Source organism: Lynx canadensis, chromosome A1 (assembly GCF_007474595.2).
Source record: "Lynx canadensis isolate LIC74 chromosome A1, mLynCan4.pri.v2, whole genome shotgun sequence".
Classification (NCBI taxonomy): Eukaryota; Metazoa; Chordata; class Mammalia; order Carnivora; family Felidae; genus Lynx; species Lynx canadensis.
In genome coordinates, this window is record NC_044303.2 from 128,982,440 (window position 1) to 128,996,459 (window position 14,020).

The 14,020-nt window shown below is 36.8% G+C and overlaps 1 protein-coding gene and 1 non-coding gene across 2 annotated transcripts in view; one reads left to right on the top strand and one right to left on the bottom strand.

Moving 5' to 3' along the window:
• The window catches only part of NDUFAF2 (NADH:ubiquinone oxidoreductase complex assembly factor 2), a 176,027-nt gene that overhangs the window by 104,930 nt on the left and 57,077 nt on the right, over nt 1-14,020 (top strand). The window lies entirely within an intron of this gene.
• On the bottom strand, nt 13,829-13,963 carry LOC115526840. The gene has a single exon (XR_003972775.1). It is a non-coding gene; the product is annotated as a small nucleolar RNA SNORA23 (small nucleolar RNA).

Here is a 14,020-nt window from a genome sequence, read left to right on the forward strand (position 1 = left end):
ATTTATTTTTGAGAGAGAGACAGAGGGTGAGCAGGGTAGGGGAAGAGAGAGAGGGAGACACAGAATCCGAAGCAGGCTCCAGGGTCTGAGCTGTCAACACAGAGCCCGACGTGGGGCTCAAACCACAAGCTGTGAGGTCATGACCTGAGCCAAAGTTGGAGGAACGACTGAGCCACCCAGGCACCCCCAGTGAAAGGAATTTTTAAACATTAGCTGAGCTGGTACTAGGGTGAGCTGAGCAAAGCTCCTATAATACAGACTTGACAGAGGCACTCACTTTCATGTGCTGACTGTGCAGTCGCACACTCCCAGAGTTCAAATATTGTTTCTGGCACAGAATACCTACATGAACTTGGGAAAGTAAATTCATTCTTCTCAGTCTTAGTTTACTCTTTCATAAACTGTGAATAATACTTGCTGTTACCATCTGAAATATTTGCTCAACTTAAAATGACCCTGTTAGCTCATCCTCTGTTAAGACAAGGATGGACACTTGATCCCTATCAGGACTTTGGAATTAAGATAAGAGACCAAAGTGAGATATAACAGTAGCAGTCAGTCTTTCAGTATGGCTGGAACAATAACATATGATTATGGGTAGTTATCTTCAATCTACTATCTAAGCTTTGTTGCAGGAAAAGCTGATCTATTAAGAAGAAAATGGAAACCAGTCTGCAAAAAGAAATAGTGAGACAGAATGTTGCCTAAGTTTCCTGAAAGTTTCCAGTCCTCTCTTCGATTTCTATCTAAATGTAGTTCAGCTGCACATCTGCCTTTGAGTATTAGTGCTACCCCATATCCTTGTTCTAAATTTTCCCTTTTCCCTTACCAGTTCTTTGCCTAGTACCTGACACATGCTAAATGTTCAGTAAATATATATTGAATACGTGAAATCCAGCTTGAATTAGCTTTTGTTATTTGCATCTAAAAGAGCTTTACCTAGAATACCAATATGTATCTTTTTCTTTCTGATTATACCAATATTTATTTTATATCACTTATCACTTACCCAGTATTTACTTGTCTACCTGGTATTATAATCATTGTTTATAATCATTGCTGTTTATAATCATTGTTTATAATTATTATAATGTTTTTTTTTAATTTTTTTTAACGTTTATTTATTTTTGAGACAGAGAGAGACAAAGCATGAATGGGGGAGGGTCAGAGAGAGAGGGAGACACAGAATCTGAAACAGGCTCCAGGCTCTGAGCAGTCAGCACAGAGCCCGACGCGGGGCTCGAACTCACAGACTGCGAGATCGTGACCTCAGCCGAAGTTGGCGGCCCAACCAACTGAGCCACCCAGGCGCCCCTTAATTTTTTTAAATGTTTATTTATTTTGGAGAAAGAGAGACAGAGTGCAAGAAGGGGAGGGGCAGAGAGAGAGGGGATACAGAATCTGAAGCAGGCTCCAAGCTCTGAGGCGCCAGCACAGAGCCTGACATGGGGCTCGAACCCACAAACTGTGAGATCAAGACCTGAGCCGAAGTCAGATGCTCAACCGACTGAGCCACCCAGGCACCCCATGATCATTATAATATTTAATCATCACAACAATCCTATGAGGTAGACACTGTAATTATACCCATTTAATAGGGAATCTAAGGTCTAGAAAGATTAGATATACTGCCTATGTTATACGGCTACAAACTGCAAACAGTAGACCTACTGCATCCTGGCAGGTGAAGCATACTCTACTTGTGATAACTATAGGCATTAAGTTACTTTTATGCCAGTATGTGAGTATAAATATTTCTTCGGGATTATCTTTTCTGTTTTACCTTATTAGCTTTGAAAATATCAGAACTATGAGAAAAGAACATAAAAATGGGTAGAGACCAGAGATTTTTTGAAGAAATGCAGAATATAAACTGACAACTTCTAGCAGCAATAATTGAGATTTTTTTATTGTAACAGACTTTCCAATGTTATGAGCTACATTCACAATTCTTAAATAATGCCTGTACCTCCTTATGAGTCTATTTTATCATTTTTTCCAAAAATAGTATAGAGTTAAAATGTTTATAAAAAATAGAGTTACAAATAAACAAATAGGTATTGACTCGTTTTTCAAAAACTTTGAGACTTTCAAGGAATTAAAATGAAGTTCTAATGATTTTTTTAATGTTTATTTTTATTTTTGAGAGAGAGACAGAGACAGAGACAGAGCACAAGCTGGGGAGGAGCAGAAAGAGAATCCAAAGCAGGCTCCAGGCTCCAAGTTGTCAGCACCAAGCCCAACACGGGGCTCGAACCCATAAACCATGAGATCATGACCTGAGCCAAAGTTGGATGCTTAACTGACTCAGTCACCTAGGAATCCCAGTTCTAATGCTTTTTATGGCTTTGTCCTGATCCAATAATTCAGCATAAGTATCCTGTGAGTCTTACCCTTAACATAAATGTATCAACCAAACACTGAAAATAAAATTATTCTTATAGTGGTACATATCAATTAAATGTAAAAAATAATTCCATACCATGAAAAAGTAAAGTAAAATAAAATAAATACACAACACACTATATTAAAAAAAAAGAAAGGAAAGAGAAAGAAAACTTTTAAAGTAAATAGTGTCAACACCAAATGAATCTAAAGTATTTTCAGATCTAGATGAATATTTGTCAGTTATTAGTAGAGTAGCGGTCCCCAAAATGTATGGGGGTACGTGTTAGATGGATGCACTCTTCACTCATTCATTCTTTTAGTAAATATCTGTGGCGGACCTCTGCACTCATAGAGTTTACTTTCTGGACTGGGAGAGTAGGTGGGAGAAAGACAATAAACCAGATAAATAACTACATAGTATGTTAATGGCCACAGAAAATAAAACAGGAGAGAGGAAATAGGGAGTGTTGGGGAGAGTTTTGCAGTTTTAAATACTGTAATGAAAAGGCATTACTGAGGAAATGACTTGGAATAAAGGCAGAAGAAGGAGCTGGTTATGCAGATAAGTAGTAGAGGAGCATTCCTGGAGAGTGAGTGCAAAAGCCCTGAGGCGGGAGCATGCTCAGATGTTTAATGAACAGCAAGGAAGCCAGTGTGATTGGAACAGAACCAGAGGGAAATTAATATATGAAGTTAGAAAAGTAAGAGTATACCCAGTCTTGTAGGATCTTATAGATAATTTAAGGACCTTGGCTTTTACTCTGAGTGAGATTGAATGCCATGGAAGGTTTTGAAAAGAGTAGTCATATGCTTTGTTATATTTAACAGCATCACTCTGGCTGCTGCACTGCAGAGACTTAAGAGGGCACAGGCAAAACATGGAGACAGGAGGCTCCTAATAATTTAGGCAAGGAGTAACTGTGACTTGAACCAGAGTAGGGGTGGGAGTGGTAAGAAGTAGTTGCATTCTGGGTCTTGTAAAAGCAGACCCAGTGGGATTTGCTGATAGATTGGATATGGAATGTAAGAGAAAGGAGAGCAGTCAGTGATGCCTTTTAAGCTCTTGGCCTCACCTGGAAAAAATGGACTGTTTTTCTATGCTGTTGACTCTGAGGGCAATCCTGTGGGAGGAGCAAGTTGGGGCGGGGGGAATGAGATCAATTTTGGAAATGTTAAGTTTGAGATATCTATTAGACATCTAGTAAGATAGATGTATAGTAAGTTGTATATAAGCCAAGAATTTAGTGGAATATTTTGGGCTAGAGATAAAATTTGGGAGTTGACAGCTAATAAATGGTGTTTAGCATTGGGAGACTGGATGAGTTCACAAAGAGAATAAGTGTAAAGAGAAGATGAGACATTCAGAGACTGTCCTGTCAACTGCTCCAGGGTTTAGAGACAGTGAAGACAAGAAAGAAGTAGCCAGAAAAGGAGAAAGAAGAAGAAGAAGAAGAAGGAGGAGGAGGAGGAGGAGGAGGAGGAGGAGGGGAAGGGGAAGGAGAAGGAAAGTTTCATGTGCTGGAAGCTAATTTTCAAGGAGGATGGTTCAACCATTTAATGGTTCAACCATTAAATGAAGCTTGAGAATTAATTCTTTGCTTTAGGAACAAAGGACTCCATGATCCTGCCAAAAAATAGTGTGTAGGGTGTTAGGAACAAAAGCCTGATAAAGAAAGGATAGCAAAAGAATATTTGGAGGGAATGAGTATAGACAATGCTTCTGAGGAATTTGTGTGTAAAAGGGAATGAGTATTGAAGCAGACACTGGGTGGGAAAGTAAAGAGAGCAATTTTATGTTTTATTGTTTAAAATTTTTTTGATGTTTATTTCTTTTTGAGAGAGAGAGAGCCAATGCAAGTGGGGGAGGGACAGAGAGAGAGGGGACAGAGTATCCAAAATGGACTCCACGCTGACAGCAGAGAGCCCGATGTGAGGCTTCCCCTTAGGTATTGTGAGATCATGACCTGAGCCTAGTTCAGACGCTTAACTGCCTGAGCCACCCAGATGTCCCTGTGTTTTGTTGTGTTTTAAAGATAGGAGAAGTAACCAAATTATTTTTTTCTAAGAATAGAATTTAGTGATTCATCACTTACATATAACACCTAGTGCTCATCCCAACAGGTGTCCTCCTTAATGCTCCTCACCCTTTTAGCCCCTCTCCCCACCCAATCACCCAATACTCTGCCAGTAACCTTCAGTTGGTTCTCTGTATTTAAGAGTCTCTTACGGTTTTTCTCCATGTCTGTCTTTATATTATTTTTGCTTCCCTTCCCTTATGTTTATCTGTTTTGTTTCTTAAATTCCACATATGAGTGAAATCATATGATATTTGTCTTTCTCTGATGGACTTATTTCACTTAGCATAATAATCTCTAGTTCCATCAACATTGTTGCAAATGGCAAGGTTTTATTCTTTTTGACTGCCAAGTAATACTCGTGTGTGTGTGTGTGTGTGTGTGTGTGTGTGTGAGTGTGTGTGTGTGTGTGTGTGTGTGTGTACCACATCTTCTTTATTCATTCATCAGTCGATGAATATTTGGGCTCTGTCTATACTTTGGGCTGTTGTTGATAGCACTACTATAAAGATTGGAGTGCATGTGTCCCTTTGAAACAGCACTCCTTTATCCTTTGGATAAACACCTAGTAGTGCAATTGCTGGGGCGGAGGGTAGTTCTATTTTTAATTTTTTGAGGAAGTTCCATACTGTTTTCCAGAGTGGTTGCACCAGTTTGCATTCCCACCAGTGGTGCAAAAGGGTTCCTCTTTCTCCGCATCCTTGCCAACATCTGTTGTTGCCTGAATTGTTAATTTTAGCCATTCTGACAGGCATGAGGTGGTATCTCATTGTGGTTTTAATTTGTATTTCCCTGATGATAAGTGATGTTGAGCATCTTTTTATGTGTCTGTGAGCCATCTGAATGTCTTCTTTCAAAAAAGTGTCTGATCATGTATTTTGCCCATTTCTTCACTGGATTATTTGAGTTTGGTAAGTTCTTTATAGATTTTGGATACTAACCCTTTATCAGATAAGGTCATTTGCAGATATCTTCTTGCATTCCTTAAGCACTGCCTTTTAGTTTTGCTGATTGTTTCCTTCATGGTGCAGAAGCTTTTTATCTTGATGAAGTCCCAATAGTTCATTTTTGCTTTGGTTTCCCTTGACTCTGGAGACATGTCAAGTAAGAAGTTGCTGTGGTGGAAGTCAAAGAGGTTGTTACCCATTTTCTCCTCTAGGATTTTGTTTTTATGTTTATTTTTGAGAGAGAGAGAGAGAAAGTGAGAGAGAGAGAATATGTGAGCTGGGAAGGGGCTGAGAGAGAAGGAGACACAGAATCTGAATCAGGCTGCAGGCTCTGAGTTGTCAGTACAGAGCCTGATGTGGGGCTTGAACTCACAAACCATGAGATCATGACCTGAGCTGAAGTCAGACACTGAACTGACTAAGCCACCCAGGCATCCCTCTCCTCTAGGATTTTGATGGCTTCCTGTCTTACATTTAGATCTGTCATCCATTTTGAGTTTATTTTTGTGTATGGTATAAGAAAGTGGTCCAGGTTCATTCTTTTGCATGTTGCTGTCCAGTTTTCCCAACACCATTTGCTGAAGAGACTGTCTTTTTTCATTGGATATTCTTTCCTACTTTGTCAAAGATTAGTTGGCCATACATTTGTGAGTCCATTTCTGGGTTCTTTATTCTGTTCCATTGATCTGAGTGTCTGTTCTTGTGCCAGTACCATACTGTCTTGATGATTACAGCTTTGTAATACATCTTGAAGTCCAGCATTATGATGTCTCCAGCCTTAGGTTTCTTTTTAGGGATTGTTTTGGCTATTCAGAGAAGTAACCAGATTTTTAAATAATGATGGGGAAGAACCAACCAAAAAGGAAGCATTAATAATGCAAGAGAGAGTGACCTTGAGGTGAGATGGAGTCTAGTACATATGTGAAAGAATTGGCCTTTGACAAGAGCATGGAAACTCATCAGTTGTAATAGCAAGAAAGTAGAGTATACAGCCATAGGTACAGATAGGCACATAGATGTGATGGTGAGAATTTGTGTAAATTCCCTTTTGATTCCTCCAGATGAAGCACAGAATGGTTAAATAACTTCCTAAGTACAAACAGCAGCTGCAACCAAGATTTTAAACCAAAATATCTGTCCCTAAATCTTTACTCTTCATACTATATTGCCTACCTCATTGCATACTATGCATACTATTGCATACTATATTGCCTACCTCATTAATAATGTGGCTAATTCTTACTTACTCTGAGTTTTAGAGCACACATTGAGTTCCTTTGGAACTCCTTTCTGACCCCACCTCTCACCTCCTAGTGCTATGTGGCATGCTTCTCCCCCCCACCCCCCATCTCACTTTATGGCTTCCCAAACATTAAACTTAAACCACTGTAGATTTTTCCATGTTACCTCATCTACCTCCTCTCCCCAGACTAAAAGACACTTTAGGTTACAGTTCTTACTGTGTTCATCATTGTAGTCTTAGGGCCTTGCTCAACACTTAACATAAAATAAGTGCAAGCTCAATCAATATCTGTTGAATGAATGAATTTTAAATTGAAAGTACATAAGGAAGAGATATTGGGGAGTTCTGCTGACTTGCTATAAATAGTCCATTTTGAAAAGAAACACACACAACAGCACGCCAGAGCAATTAGTTCCAAACGTATGGAGCACTTAGACAAAGTTTTAGTTATGGGAGATAGTATAGTGCTAGCTGTCCAACAGTCTTACAGTCTCAGGGAAGCTTTTGAGTTTCATCCATGGCTTAATGGATAGTTCTTACATAGAGCCTCTCAAAATCTCTATCCCCATAATTCAGATGACATTTTAGCTTCTAGTTTTGTTTCTTTTGTGTGTGTGTGTGTGTGTGTGTGTGTGTGTGTGTGTGGTTGTTTTTGGTAGCTTTAAGCTTGTTTGATATTGACAGTAATAAACATTGATGAGGACCCTAAAATACATGCCAAGTAGTGGGAAGAGACAGAAAGGCCCTGATCCAGCATTTCTTTCTGGTAGAAAGTTAAACTTTACTTATCAGACATATTTCTTAAAATATAAGAATAAAACCTCATAATAAGGTTAGGTAAAAATTACTTTTTAGATACATTAGACTAAACCTGTCTAATTAACACAATTAATAATGAACATCTCGGTATGTGATATGCACTTGTATTGCTTTAGTATTATTAATAATTGTTTAGCATGCTTTCTTAGGTTACAGGAATTCCCCACCAAACACTTTCAAAGTGAGCTTCATAAAATAATGGCCAGGACATAATATTATCCTCATCCCAGCATCAGAAGACCTAGGTCCTTAATCATTTGGGGCAAATCATATTACCTCTGTGTTTTTCATCTGTAAAATTAAAAGGCTCTATATATGTCTGGTGTTCTATGATTATATGACTCTAGAAGTGTTTCTAATCAACTTATGCCCCAGCCCAGCATCTGGACCTACTGTTGAACCAAATTGTTTGGCTGGGAATTACTGACAGTTCTTGGTGGTCTTCATCAGGTGATAGGATAGCTATATGTATTAGTGATCCACTGCTGCATAACAAATTACCCCAAAAGTCAAAGATCTAAAATAACAAGCATTTATTATCTCACAGTTTCTGTGGATCAGGATTCTAGGCATGGCTTACATGGATCTTCTGGCTCAATGTGTCTCACAAGGCTGCAGTCAGTGTGTTGGCCTGGGCTGCAGTCATCTCAAGGCTCCTCTCAGGAATCATCCACTTGGAAGCTCATTCACATGGTTATTGTCAGGCCCTAGAGGATCTACTTCCACACTCACTCAAATGGGTATTGCCTGGCTTTATCTTTCATGGCTGTTTGACAGAGGGCCTTATTTCCTTGATAACTGTAGCTTTATAGTTCTTGATATCAGGTAATGTTAGTCTTACAACCTAATTATTCTTTTTTTGAAGATGTTTTGGCTATCCTATGTCCTTTGCATTTTCAAATGCATTTTAAAATGATCTTGGTAATTTTTGCAAAAATTCCTCCTAGGATGTTGGTTGGGATTGTGCTGAACCTATAGATCACTTTGCAAAGAACTTCTGACCCCTGGACATTATGTTTCTCTTTATTTAATTTGGGCCTTCTTTAATTTCTAAATGATAATTTTTTAATGTCAATTTTTGATTGTTCATCATTATTATTATATAAATATGCAATTGGTATTTGTATATTGATCTTGTATTCTATGACTTTGCTAAGCTCAGTTATTAGTTATAATAGCTTTTTTGTAAATTTAATCAGATTTTATACCTAGAAGATCATGTTGTCTATGATTAAAGACATTTTTTCTTTCTTTCCAACCTGGATGCCTTTCATTTTTTAAATCTTACCTGCTTGCACTGACTAGGATTTCCAGTATACTGTTGATTAGAAAGAATGAGATTGGACATTCTTGCCTTGTTCCTGATATAGTATTCTTTTTATACATTGTTGATTGGTTTATCTAAACTTCTGTTTAATGTTTTTATATCAGGGTTCTTGAGGGATATTGGTTAGTAATTTTTTTTTTCTTGTAACATCATTGCTTGGTTTTGGTGTCAGGATAATGCTGGTCTCATGAAATTAGTTTGGATATATTCCTTCTTCAATATCCTGCAAAACTTTATGTAAAGTTAAAATTATTTTAAAATTTTTTTAAGGTTTATTTTTGAGAGAGAGAGAGAGTGCACATGTAAGTGGGGGAGGGGAAGAAAGAGAGAGATACAGAATCTGAAGCAGGCCTCAGTCTCTGAGCTGTCAGCACAGGGCCTGATGCAGGACTCAGACCCATGAACTGTGAGATCATGACCTGAGCCAAAGTCGGACCCTTAAGTGACTAAGCCACCCAGGTGCCCCGAGTTAAAATTATTTTTAAAAATATTTGATAGACTTTGCTATTGAAGCCATCGGGGCCTGGACTTTTCAACTACAAATTAAATTTATTATATTCAGGATAGTCAGGGTGTCTGTATCTTCTTGAATGACCTTTGGTAGCTTGTTTCTTTTAAAGGGTCTGTCCATTTCATCTAAGTTTCCAAATGTTTTGCATAAAACTGACCATAATATGTCCTTATCATCCTTTTAATATCTTTACAATCTATAGTGATGTCACATCTGTCATTCCTAGTTGTTATGGCTGAATTGTGTCCCTCCAAATTCTACGTTGAAGCCTTAACCCCAGCACCTCAGACTGTATTTGAAGACTGCATTTGGAGATAGGGTCTTCAAAGAGATAGTTAAGTTAAAGTAAGGTTTTTAGGATGGGTCTTAATCCAATATGACTGGCATCCTTATAAGAAGAGGGAATTAGGACACAGAGGGAATAATATGTGAAGACACAGGGAAAATACAGCCATCTGTAAGCTGAGGGGAGAAACCTCAGAAGAAACTGACCTTGCTAACACCTTGATCTTAGACTTCTACCTTCCAGAATTGTGAAAAAATAAAAATAAATTCCTATTGTTTAATTGCCACTGAATCTTTGACACTTTACTTTGCTCTCGCAGCCCTGAAACTAAACAGCAAAATAATATATTAGTATTGAGTATGTTTATGATTGAATTTTATTTCCTACTGTGGGTTATCAACTGTATCTCTGTTTTGTTACTTGCATGTCTGCTTTTGGTTTTGTAGACCATATCTTGACCATATCTATCTTTATATGATGTTTGCACTTCATATAGAGTATAAGAACCTTACGAAGGTGTACTGCCATTTCTCCCTTCTAAGATTTCTGTTTGTGTCATATATTTTAGTTCTACATGTTAGAAACTGCACACTACATCATTATTTTTATTTAAATAGTGAACTAACATTTAGATAGACTTAATCAATAAGAAAAATATGACATATTTAATTCATATTTTTACCATTTCTAATGCTCTTTATTCCTTTTTTGTAGATCCCGATTTCTATCTGCAATCATTTTCCTTTAGTATCTATGCCTTCCTTTAACATTTCTTTATATGTAAGTCTACTGGCATTAAATTCTCTCAGCTTTCATATGTCTGAAATATATTTTTAAAGGTATTTCTCTGGTGGGTCACCTGGCTGACTCAGTTGGTGGAGTATGTGACTCTTGATCTTGGGGTCGTGAGTTCGAGCCCCATGTTGGGTGTAGAGATTACTTAAAAAATAAAATATTAAAAAAAAAGATATTTCTCTGGTTCTAATGTTCTAGGTTGATAGGGTTTTTTTTTTCCTTTCAGTGGTTTAAAGCTACTTTACATGCTTTTTTTGTCAAGAAATCTGTTGTCCTGCTTTTCTTTATCCCTTTGTATGTAACATCTATTTTTTTTTCTTCTGGTTGTTTCCAAGTTACTCTTTTTTAAACTAGTTTTCAGCCATTTGATTATGATGTGCCATCATATAGTCTCTTTTGTGCTTGAAGTTTCATGAGCTTCTTAGCCTTATGGATTTATAGTTTCCTTTAAATTTAGAAAAATTTCGGCAATTATTTCTTCAAATACTTTTCTTTGAGTCTCTTTCCATCCTTCCTTTGGGGAACTCCACTTACAATATTAGGCTATTTGAAGTTGTCTCACAGTTCACAAATGCTCTGTTCATTTGCAGAGGCTTTTACTCTTTGAGTTTTATTTTGTATGGTTTCTCTTATTGTACCTTCAAGTTCACTGATCTTTTCTTTTACAGTGTCAAATTCCTACCAATCCATCCAGAGTATTCCTCGTTTCAGGCATTGTAGTTTTCGTCTGAACAAGTTTGATAAGGGTCTGTTTTATATCCTCCATGTTTCTACTTAACCTCTTCAATCTGTCCTCTCTCTTTTTGAACATATGGAGTACAGTTATAACTGTTTTAATGTTCTTGTCTGCTAATTCTACCATCTGTGTCTGTTTTTAGTTGGTTAGTTGTTTTTTTTTTTTTTTTCTCTTCATTATGGGAAGTATTTTTCTGCTTCTTTGTTTGCTTTGCAATTTCTGATTGGATGTCAGGCATTTTAAATTTTTGCCTAGTTGAATACTAGATATTTTTATATTCCTATCTATATTATTGAGCTTTGTTCTGAGACACAGTTAAGTGACTTGGAAACAGTTTGATCCTTTCAGAGATAATCTTTCAAGATTTGTTAGGTAGGACTGGAATGGAATTTAATCTAGAACTATAATTCTGTATTGTTGATGCAAGTTGTTGCTGAGCACTCTCCTCTGCCCTGTCAATCATGAGGTTTTCCACTCTGGGTGCTGGAAATTAACATCACTCTTGCTCCTGTGTAAAATATGAATACTGTTCCTTCTGATCTTTTCAGGTGGTTCTTTTCCTGGTCTTAGAAGTTTCTCACTCACCTGAACTCATTAGTGCTCTGCTGAATACTTGATAGCGGCCCCCCCACCAATCTCCAGAGTTTGCTCTCTTTGAAGCTGTCTCCTGTCTGATAGTCTATCCTGTGAATTTTAGTCACTTTGGTCTCCCTAGACTCCCAGCTCCATTTCCATAACATAAGTAGTATTGTGGATTTTGGCAGGATCCCCTCCCCATGCAACAGCCTGGAAACTCTCAAAGGAGTAAGTGAGGCAATTGTAAGGGTAACCTTTGTTTGTTTGTTTGTTTGTTTGTTTGTTTGTTTTTTAACATTCTGAAGAGATCACTGTATTTCATTACTTGATGTCCACTGTTTTGAAAATTGTTGTTTCATGTAATTTGTTTCTCTTGTTCCATCTTGGCTAGAAGCAGAAGGCTGCTTTCTTTCAATTCGCTTAATGCATTTGAAATCCATTTATATATTTACATGAATCAGCAGTTTATTCCTTATTATTGCTGAGTAGAATTTTATCATATTGATATACCAACTTACCCATTCACCAGCTGCAGGACATTTGGGTTGTTTACACTTTATAGCAATTATAAGTGGAACCACTATATAAATTAATATTCCTATTTAGGTATAAATATTTGAAAATGAATTTTCATTTCATTCAGGTAATCATTTCATTCAGGTGGCATTTCTAAGTCATGTGGTAAGAATAAATTCAACTTAAACTGCTAAACTGGTTTTTAACGTCTATACCATTTAGCTTTCCCATTAATACTACATGAAAAGCTACAGAGGCTCCTCATCTTCCCTAGCCTTTAGTGTTGTCAGTGTTACTAGATTTGTGTTGTAGTGTCTCACTGTGGTTTTAATTTTTATTTCTCTAGTGACTGGTCATGCTAATCATCTTTCATGATATTTGCCATCTGTATATCTTCCTTGCTATAGCGTATGTTCATATCTTTTTGCTGACAAATTTCTTATTTGGTTGGGTTTTTTTTCTAATTGTTTACCTTGGAGGGTTCCTTACATATGCTCAATACAATTCCGCATATATGTGATTTGCAAATATTTTTTCCCAGTCTGTGACTTGTTTTTCAATTCTTTTGACAGTGCCCCTTAGAGAGCACACATTCATAATTGTAATAAAGTCCAATTCATCATTTTTTTTCTTTTATGTATCATCATTTTGGTGTTACAAGAAAATTTTGCTTAACCCAAGGTCATGAATATTTTCTCCTGTGGTTTCTCCTAAAATTTTATGGTTTGGGGCTTTATATCTACATCAGTGATCATTTTGAATCTATTTTTTGTGAATGGTATAAATACAATTTCATTTATATGGATATCCACTTTTTTCCAGTATTATTTTTTATCATGTTAAAATGCACATAGCATAAAATATACCATCTTACCCATTTTTAAGTGTACAGTTCAATGATATTAAATACATTGACCTTACTGTGTAGCCACTACTAACATCTATCTTCATATCTCTTTTCGTCTCATAAAACCAACTCTATACCATTAAGCAATAATTCTCCCATTCTTCCTTAACCTTACCCAGCCCCTGGCAACCATCATTATACTCTGACTTTATGATTTTGATTACTCTCCCAGAACTATTTTTGAAATGACCATCCTTTTCTCACTGTTTTTGCACCTATGTCAAAAATAGGTTTCTATATAAGTGTGGTCTATTTCTGTCTTCTCTGTTCTGTCCATGGATCTATGTCTGTCCATTTCTCAATGCCACACTGACTTGATTACTGAGACTTTGTAGTAAGTCTTGAAATAGGTAAGTTGAACTCTCCAACCTCTTTTTCAAAATTGTTTTGGATACATTGTTTTGGATACCTTGGACCCTTTTGTGAGTATATATGACTTTTAGTATCAACTTATCAATTGCTACCCAAAAATCCTTCCAGAATTTTTACTGGGAATGCATTGAATTTATAGATCAGTTTGGAGAGGATTGAGCCTTCTATGAACACAGCATATTCTCTCCTTAGGTCTTCCTTCATTGTGTCATCTGTAGTTTTTAGCTTATAGATCTTGCACATATTTTATTAAAATAAAACCTAAGTGCTCCTTTTTTAATACTAGAAAGCTTAGCATTTATTCATTAAAGCACACAGGAAATCAACTCAATTCAAATAAAATGATATTGTACTAGGATTCCAGCTTACTCTTTGGCTATGTGTTTATGGGAATAGCAAGATCTGGATACAAAGCACAGACAGACACTGCCATCAGACACAGATGAAAGCTACACACATTATAGCAGCTATTCCTAAATGTTAATTTTTAGGGGCTATTGCTAATTGTTTTTTATTTCAACT